Here is an 8,497-nt window from a genome sequence, read left to right as displayed (position 1 = left end):
TCAACGCTGCAGCAACAATAGAGATAAAATAGCAGCAAAACAGAACACAAAAAAGCAGTAATAATAATAAATAGTGTGTGATGTGAGTAAGCTGCTGTGTGTGTGTGTGTGTGTGTGTGTGTGTGTGTGTGTGTGTGTGTGTGTGTGTGTGTGTGTGTGTAAACTGATGAGCCGCTGAAGACCATAGCTCAGTACCAGTCAGTCCGGCACCAGGCTTAGTGTCTTTAATGTTCTTTGTTCGAAAGCCCGGTTGCTTGGTGGAAAAAGCTGCTCTGGAGCCTACTGGTCCGGGCTTTGAGGCTGTGGTACCGCTTGCCTGACGGTAGCAGCTGGAACAGTCCACAGTTGGGGCGGCTGGGGTCTTTGATAATCCTATGGGCTTTGCTGACACAACGTCCATTGTATATGTCCTGTATGGAGGGAAGCTCACGTCCACTGTTGGCCGGGGCCGTCCACACAGCCCTCTGCAGGGTTTTGTGGTTGTGAGCAGTACAGTTCCCATGCCAAGCAGTGATGCATCCAATCAGGACGCTCTCGGGTGTGCCTCTGTAGAAGGCTCGTAGAATCCTGGGCCCCATGCCGAACTTCTTCACTCGCCTGAGGTGAAAGAGGCGTTGCTGTGCCTTTTTCACCACATGGCTGGTGTGTTCATCCCAGGCGAGGTCCTCGGTGATGTGGACACCGAGCCAATTGAAGCTCTTTCGGTCATCCAACCTTGGGGGGGTCGTCCCGGGTCGTCCTCTGTGTGGAGTTTGCCTGTTCTCCCCGTGTCTGCGTGGGTTTCCTCCGGGTGCTCCGGTTTCCTCCCACAGTCCAAAGACATGTAGGTCAGGTGAATCGGCCGTACTAAATTGGTTGAGACTGAAGAGGTCACTTATGCCCCTTTTCCACGATGTGGCACCGGCTCAACTCGACTCGAATCGACTCGCTTCTGTGTCGTTTTCCATTACCGTAACGGTACCCCCTCAGTGTAGCTGGTCGTCATAGCGATGCCTGGTCAAACTGCTGATTTTGGTACCCGCTCCAGTTTTTTTTTTTTTTTTGGAACCTCGACAAAGGTGGTACCAGAAAAGTGGTAACAGTTACCAAAATGGCGGTACTTTCCAGTAATGGAAAACGAAAAAAAAGGGCGGGTCGAGCCGAGACCATGTAGTGGGAAAGGGGCATTAGATGAGTGATGTGATGGAACGATTCTGTCAGTAACTGTTGTGTCCAGATGAACCGATTCAACTTCCAGTGATTTAATTGGCAGAGCACCCACCTCTATGGCTAATTACTTCAAGAAGGTTGGAGCAAGCCGTAGTCATAATCTAACCCTGTATAGATCCAGGACCGTCATTTGCCTCTTGAAGTTAAAGATCTGTTGAGCCCAGCGGTTTTCAAGGCGTAGGTAGAAAACAAGCCTGTTAGCCAGCATCACTGAGACCTGTTGAACGCTGTATCTGAAGATGTTCGTTCTCATTTTGCTCCTGTGTAAACTTGACATCGTCTGTCTGCGGTTGTCTCCCGTGTCTTATGATGCTGAATATCGGCATGTCATTGAAACGGTGACCATCTGCAGCCATCTTTGTATGGTTGGTGTGGAATGAAGGGACAGCGACACGTCCAAGACGTTTTCGTTTTATCCCTGACGACCATCTTTTCTGTTTGTCATGGATGCTTTAAACTACGCTGACAAGTAGACGAAACTAACGGATCGTTTCTGTCTCGGCAGGACCATCACTCTCAACACAGAGGACGGGAACTTCTCCGTGTCCATGTTGCTTTACAAAGACAAGGCCTTCCAGGACAGATGGACCACCGTGCCCTCGCTGACCCTGGACGACAACATCTTCGTCAAAGTCTTCATGGTAACTCGCCCCGGCTGGCAAAGTCCACGATAATGTCTTCGTCTCGTCTTCCGCTTCAAGATACAAAGCTGATGCTCTACACACGTTACAAAATGTCACACCTGATTCCAAACTGGACACAAACTTCTTTGAGTTTATTTGGTTTACTTTGTGGGGGCGGCACGGTGGCGCTGTGGTTAGCGCGGTCGCCTCATAGCAAGAAGGTCCTGGGTTCGAGTCCCGAGGTAGTCCAACCTTGGGGGTCGTCCCGGGTCGTCCTCTGTGTGGAGTTTGCATGTTCTCCCCGTGTCTGCGTGGGTTTCCTCCGGGGGCTCCGGTTTCCTCCCACAGTCCAAAGACATGGAGGTCAGGTGAATCGGCCGTACTAAATTACCCCTAGGTGTGTGTGTGTGTGTGTGTGTGTGTGTGGGCCCTGTGATGGCCTGGCAGCCTGTCCAGGGTGTCCCCCCGCCTGCCGCCCAATGACTGCTGGGATAGGCTCCAGCTTCCCCGCGACCCTGAGAGCAGGCTAAGCGGTTTGGATAATGGATGGATGGATGGTTTTCTTTGATTTATCACTTTGACGTTATTGTGATGTGATAAAGAAAAGACCCTTCATGATGGGGAGTCTGTCACCGATCTGTAAAATGAGGAGTGAAATACATGGACTGAAATCTTTTGAGCAGTTCTTTTGGGGAACATGAATATTTCAAGTATATTGTTGTTGGTTTGTTTTGGATCCCCCCCCCCCCTCTTTTTCTCCCCAATTGTATCCAGCCAATTACCCCACTCTTCTGAGCCATGCCGGTTGATGCTCCGCCCCCTCTGCCGATCCGGGGAGGGCTGCAGACTACCACACGCCTCTTCCGATACACGTGGAGTCGCCAGCTGCTTCTTTTCACCTGACAGTGAGGAGTTTCACCAGGGGGGACGTAGCGCGTGGGAGGATCACACTATTCCCCCCAGTTCCCCCTCCCCCCCGATCAGGCACCCCGACCGACAAGAGGAGGCGCTAGTGCAGCGACCAGGACACATACCCACACATCCGGCTTCCCACCCGCAGACACGGCCAATTGTGTCTGTAGAAATGCCCGACCAAGCCGGAAGTAACACAGGGATTCAAACCAGCGGTCCCGGTGTTGGTAGACAACAGAATTGACCACCACGCCACCCAGACCCCCCCCCCCCAGTTTATTGTTGTTTAATGTATTTAATACAGTGTTTAGAACTTTCTAGCGAAGTTTCAAACCAAATATCTAATTACTTACAGAGCAAAGCAGAAAACTCTCAGGCCAAGAGAAACCCGCCAGACTTGTAGACAATTTGTGTTTTACGGGTAAAATATCAGCAAAATACTTTTGGAGGAAATGGGTTTAAAGTGTGAAGTTGTTCTACTCCTGACAGTTGTTTTAGGAAGAGGCTAAGCTTGTTGTTTGTCCATGTTAAGCAAGATGTTGTGTTGTGAAATTTTCCAGGCCACACAGGAAATTCAACACCACATCATCTGAGCGTTTGGCCCCCTATGCTCCATGTTGTTATCAGAGGTCCATATCAGCGCACAAAGACCCAAACACACACACACACACACACACACACACACTTGCACTCCAGGAAAAACACTGAACTTGAGCTCCTTCCAAATGTGTCACCAACAACGATGAACCACCACCGCCTGTGAAAATATGTTTACCTTGTGTTGCAGTTGACCCACTGTCACTCCTTGTGTGTGTGTGTGTGTGTGTGTGTGTGTGTGTGTGTGTGTGTGTGTGTGTGTGTGTGTGTGTGTGTGTGTGTGTGTGTGTGTGTGTGTGTGTTAGGTACCAGCTCATCTGAGGCTGCGCATGGAGAGATGCTGGGCAACGCCAACCAGTGACCCGTACAGCAACGTCCAGTACACTTTCATCGGTGACGGGTGTGTAGTCAGTCAGACCAGAGACGAGTTGACGTTTATTATAAGAGAAATAGGAAAATCCAGATACAACATACACAGATAGAACATACACAGATAGAACATACACAGATAGAACAGACACAGATAGAACAGACACAGATAGAACATATACAGATAGAACATACACAGATAGAACATACACAGATAGAACATGTACAGATAGAACATACACAGATAGAACAGACACAGATAGAGCGTACACAGAACATACACAGATAGAACAGACACAGATAGAACGTACACAGATAGAGCGTACACAGATAGAACGTACACAGATAGAGCGTACACAGATAGAACATACACAGATAGAACAGACACAGATAGAACATACACAGATAGAACATTTACAGATAGAACATACACAGATAGAACATGTACAGATAGAACATGTACAGATAGAACATGTACAGATAGAACATGTACAGATAGAACATACACAGATAGAACATGTACAGATAGAACATGTACAGATAGAACATACACAGATAGAACATGTACAGATAGAACATACACAGATAGAACATGTACAGATAGAACATGTACAGATAGAACATACACAGATGAACATGTACAGATAGAACATACACAGATAGAACAGACACAGATAGAACATGTACAGATAGAACATGTACAGATAGAACAGACACAGATAGAACATACACAGATGAACATGTACAGATAGAACATACACAGATAGAACAGACACAGATAGAACATGTACAGATAGAACATACACAGATAGAACATACACAGATAGAACATGTACAGATAGAACATGTACAGATAGAACATACACAGATGAACATGTACAGATAGAACATACACAGATGGAACATGTACAGATAGAACAGACACAGATAGAACATGTACAGATAGAACATACACAGATAGAACATACACAGATAGAACAGACACAGATAGAACATGTACAGATAGAACATACACAGATAGAACATACACAGATAGAACATGTACAGATAGAACATGTACAGATAGAACATACACAGATAGAACAGACACAGATAGAACATACACAGATAGAACATGTACAGATAGAACATACACAGATGGAACAGACACAGATAGAACATACACAGATAGAACATGTACAGATAGAACATACACAGATAGAACAGACACAGATAGAACATGTACAGATAGAACATACACAGATAGAGCGTACACAGAAGATCAAAATGGAGATCATGTGTTTGGTCGTGTGTGTGTGTGTGTGTGTGTGTGTGTGTGTGTGTGTGCGCAGCTAATCTCCCATACTACTGGACCTATCTGCCTAATATTTTTTGTGCACAGTCATGACAGTATGATTAAGAACTTCTCGTGGTTGCGGTGGTTCGAAACCTTTGAAAAACTAAACAGCAATGTCTCTTTCCAGAAACCATGAGCTGGTTACTCAAGATAATCCACACACCTTGTTTTCAGTAGTTTCATGTGTAGGTGTAGTTCGGTCTAAGAAAATAGTTCCTACATGAAACTACTCACAAGGTGTGTTGATTATCTTGAGTAACCGGGTCATGATTTCTGGAAAAACACATTGCTGTTGAGCATGGCCGGATTAACCCACCAGGGGGCCCAGGGCACACACGTCCATTGCCCCCCCCCCCGCTCCGTCAGATAGGCTACGCAAACAATACTAAACATTGTTAAATGTAAAACTAATGCGAATACCCAACATGGTAGTTGACGCTATGCAAGTCTGCATGGGATTCGGATGCGACTACAAAGTACAACAACATTTTGAATCACAGAACAAACGGAGATGAGAATAGCAGCTCACAGTATCGCAAACATATTGCGAAGCCTTCTTCCCACTTACAGCGGCTTGCCAACAGAATTTCAGAGCAAATGATTTGGTGAAATATGGGAATATTTTAGTAAAACTGTCTGTTTAATTATTTTTCAGTATGGGCATTCTAGCTAGCACATTTGTTTAACTATACACAATGAAACAATGAAGCTCGGGTCCCTGCATCAGTAGAGACATTGTAGCTTGGGGCCCCGCATCAATAGAGACTAGCTGGGGCCCTGCATCGTGACGCAGGGTTGGAACAAATGTCCCTTGTGGGGTATGATTGGGGATCCCTACTATATGCGAACACAATACCCCTGACCTTTTGGGGCCCCTCGTAGTCCAGGACACTCGCCCAGCATGCCCGGACTGTAATCCAGCCTTGCTGTTGAGTTTTTCAAATTTTATTTATTCATTTATTTATTTATTTTGCCGCTTTGAGCAACACAAGCTGAGTGCCATCTAGTCCCATTGTAATGGAGACAGGGCAGACATCTCCGTGGCCGATATCTCCAAAACTCTGCAACTCACACCAGAATGATCTAGAATCTGTCAGGGGTGGGCAATCTTATCCAGAATGCAGTTACACACCTGTGTCTCCGAATCGAGTTCCTCAGCAAAGACTCAAATAGCGCCACAGGTAAGAGGAAAAACATGTATTCGATTTTGGGGTGAACTGTCCCCTTAACACCAGCCGCATCACGTAGGTGGGGCGGAGCGTTTTTTTTATTTTACCTGCTACACCAACTGCATCTGTGTCACGTGTGGTCGTATGCCAGCAGAGGTGCACACTCCGGCTTCAGAAAGTAAAGGTGCTACCATGTATTTGTTCCAGCCATTCGCTTAATGAGGTGATTCAATGGTGATTACCTGGCTGAAGCGTAGTGCTAATTAAATTCAGCAGGTGTAGTGCATGGGTGGAACAAATACGTGGCAGGACTTTTACTTTCTGAAGCCGGGTCGTCCACCTCTGTGTGCCACCCATGTTTTCTGCTTCGCTGCGTGCGCGTTGACTTTGGCCAAGTGATAATGCAGTTGGTTCTGCAGAGTTTGGAAGCGTAGGCTTTATTAACTGGTACTGAATTAATGAACTAGATCGTTTTAACTACATACATGATCATGGCTACACATTGATTTGATTAATTTATTTCAATGTGCAATGAAAAAGACCTACAAGGTTGCATTGCTGCGTGACATTGCCTCTGGTACAATGAGGTATTTGTGTTAATTGTTTTTAAACAGGTTGTACTTTTTTTTAAACAGTTCTATGTAGTTTTTACCTGTTGGAAGGCCATGTTGAGAAACAGCTGTGTAGAAATAGAGATCAGCAGCGCAGCTTCCTCGGTCAGTGTAGCAGCTTCTGTTGATATTATGGACACGTTCTGTAAGACATCCATCCATCCATCCATCCATCCATCCATCCATCCATCCATCCATCCATCCATCCATCCATCCATCCATCCATTATCCAAACCGCTTATCCTGCTCTCAGGGTCGCGGGGATGCTGGAGCCTATCCCAGCAGTCATTGGGCAGCAGGTGGGGAGACACCCTGGACAGGCCGCCAGGCCATCACGCACACACACACACACACACACACACACACACACACACACACACACACACACACACACACACACACACACACACACACACACACACACACACACACACACACACAATTCATAGGGACAATTTAGTACGGCTGATTCACCTGGCCTACATGTCTATGGACTGTGGGAGGAAACCGGAGCACCCGGAGGAAACCCACGAAGACACGGGGAGAACATGCAAACTCCACACAGGGGACGACCCGGGGCGACCCCCAAGGTTGGACTACCCCGGGGCTCGAACCCTGGACCTTCTTGCTGTGAGGCGACCACGCTAACTACTGCGCCACTGTGCCTCCCAATTTAGTACAATAAAATAATTTTTAAAAACCATTAAAATATAAAATAATAATAAATAAAAACAATAAAATAATAAAATGAAAAATAATGAAAAATATTTTTTCAATAATTTTCCAACTATAAGACCATACCAGCCTTGTTGTGATAGTTTTGTAAAAACTGTAAAATGGCTGTAACACATGTTATAAGGAATTTTCATTGAACGGCAGAAGAAATCTGAAAACAAGAAACTTGAGTTAAAATATTTTCTATTTTTTTAAATTTTTTTTAGTAAATGTCTTGAAACAAGTCCTATTCACGAATCAAGCACACTTTCTTGAAATAAGCAATAGCACCTGCCAGTGGGGAAAGACATTTTTACAAACGATATCTTGAAAGAAGAATCGTGAGACTTGAAACAAGACAAAACCCCTTGATAAGCTTGTCTTTTCTTCACCGTAGTAGTAGTAGTATACTTGTCTTTTCTTCACCGTAGTAGTAGTTGTATACTTGTCTTTTCTGCACCATAGTAGTAGTAGTATACTTGTCTTTTCTTCACCGTAGTAGTAGTAGTATACTTGTCTTTTCTTCACCGTAGTAGTAATTGTATACTTGTCTTTTCTGCACCGTAGTAGTAGTAGTATACTTGTCTTTTCTTCACCGTAGTAGTAGTTGTATACTTGTCTTTTCTGCACCATAGTAGTAGTAGTATACTTGTCTTTTCTTCACCGTAGTAGTAGTAGTATACTTGTCTTTTCTTCACCGTAGTAGTAATTGTATACTTGTCTTTTCTGCACCGTAGTAGTAGTAGTATACTTGTCTTTTCTGCACCGTAGTAGTAGTAGTATACTTGTCTTTTCTGCACCGTAGTAGTAGTAGTATACTTGTCTTCTCTGCACCGTAGTAGTAGTAGTATACTTGTCTTTTCTTCACCGTAGTAGTAGTTGTATACTTGTCTTTTCTGCACCATAGTAGTAGTAGTATACTTGTCTTTTCTTCACCGTAGTAGTAGTAGTATACTT

The sequence above is a fragment of the Lampris incognitus genome, chromosome 16, assembly GCF_029633865.1.
Source record: "Lampris incognitus isolate fLamInc1 chromosome 16, fLamInc1.hap2, whole genome shotgun sequence".
Taxonomy (NCBI): Eukaryota; Metazoa; Chordata; class Actinopteri; order Lampriformes; family Lampridae; genus Lampris; species Lampris incognitus.
This window is presented reverse-complemented; position numbering follows the sequence as displayed.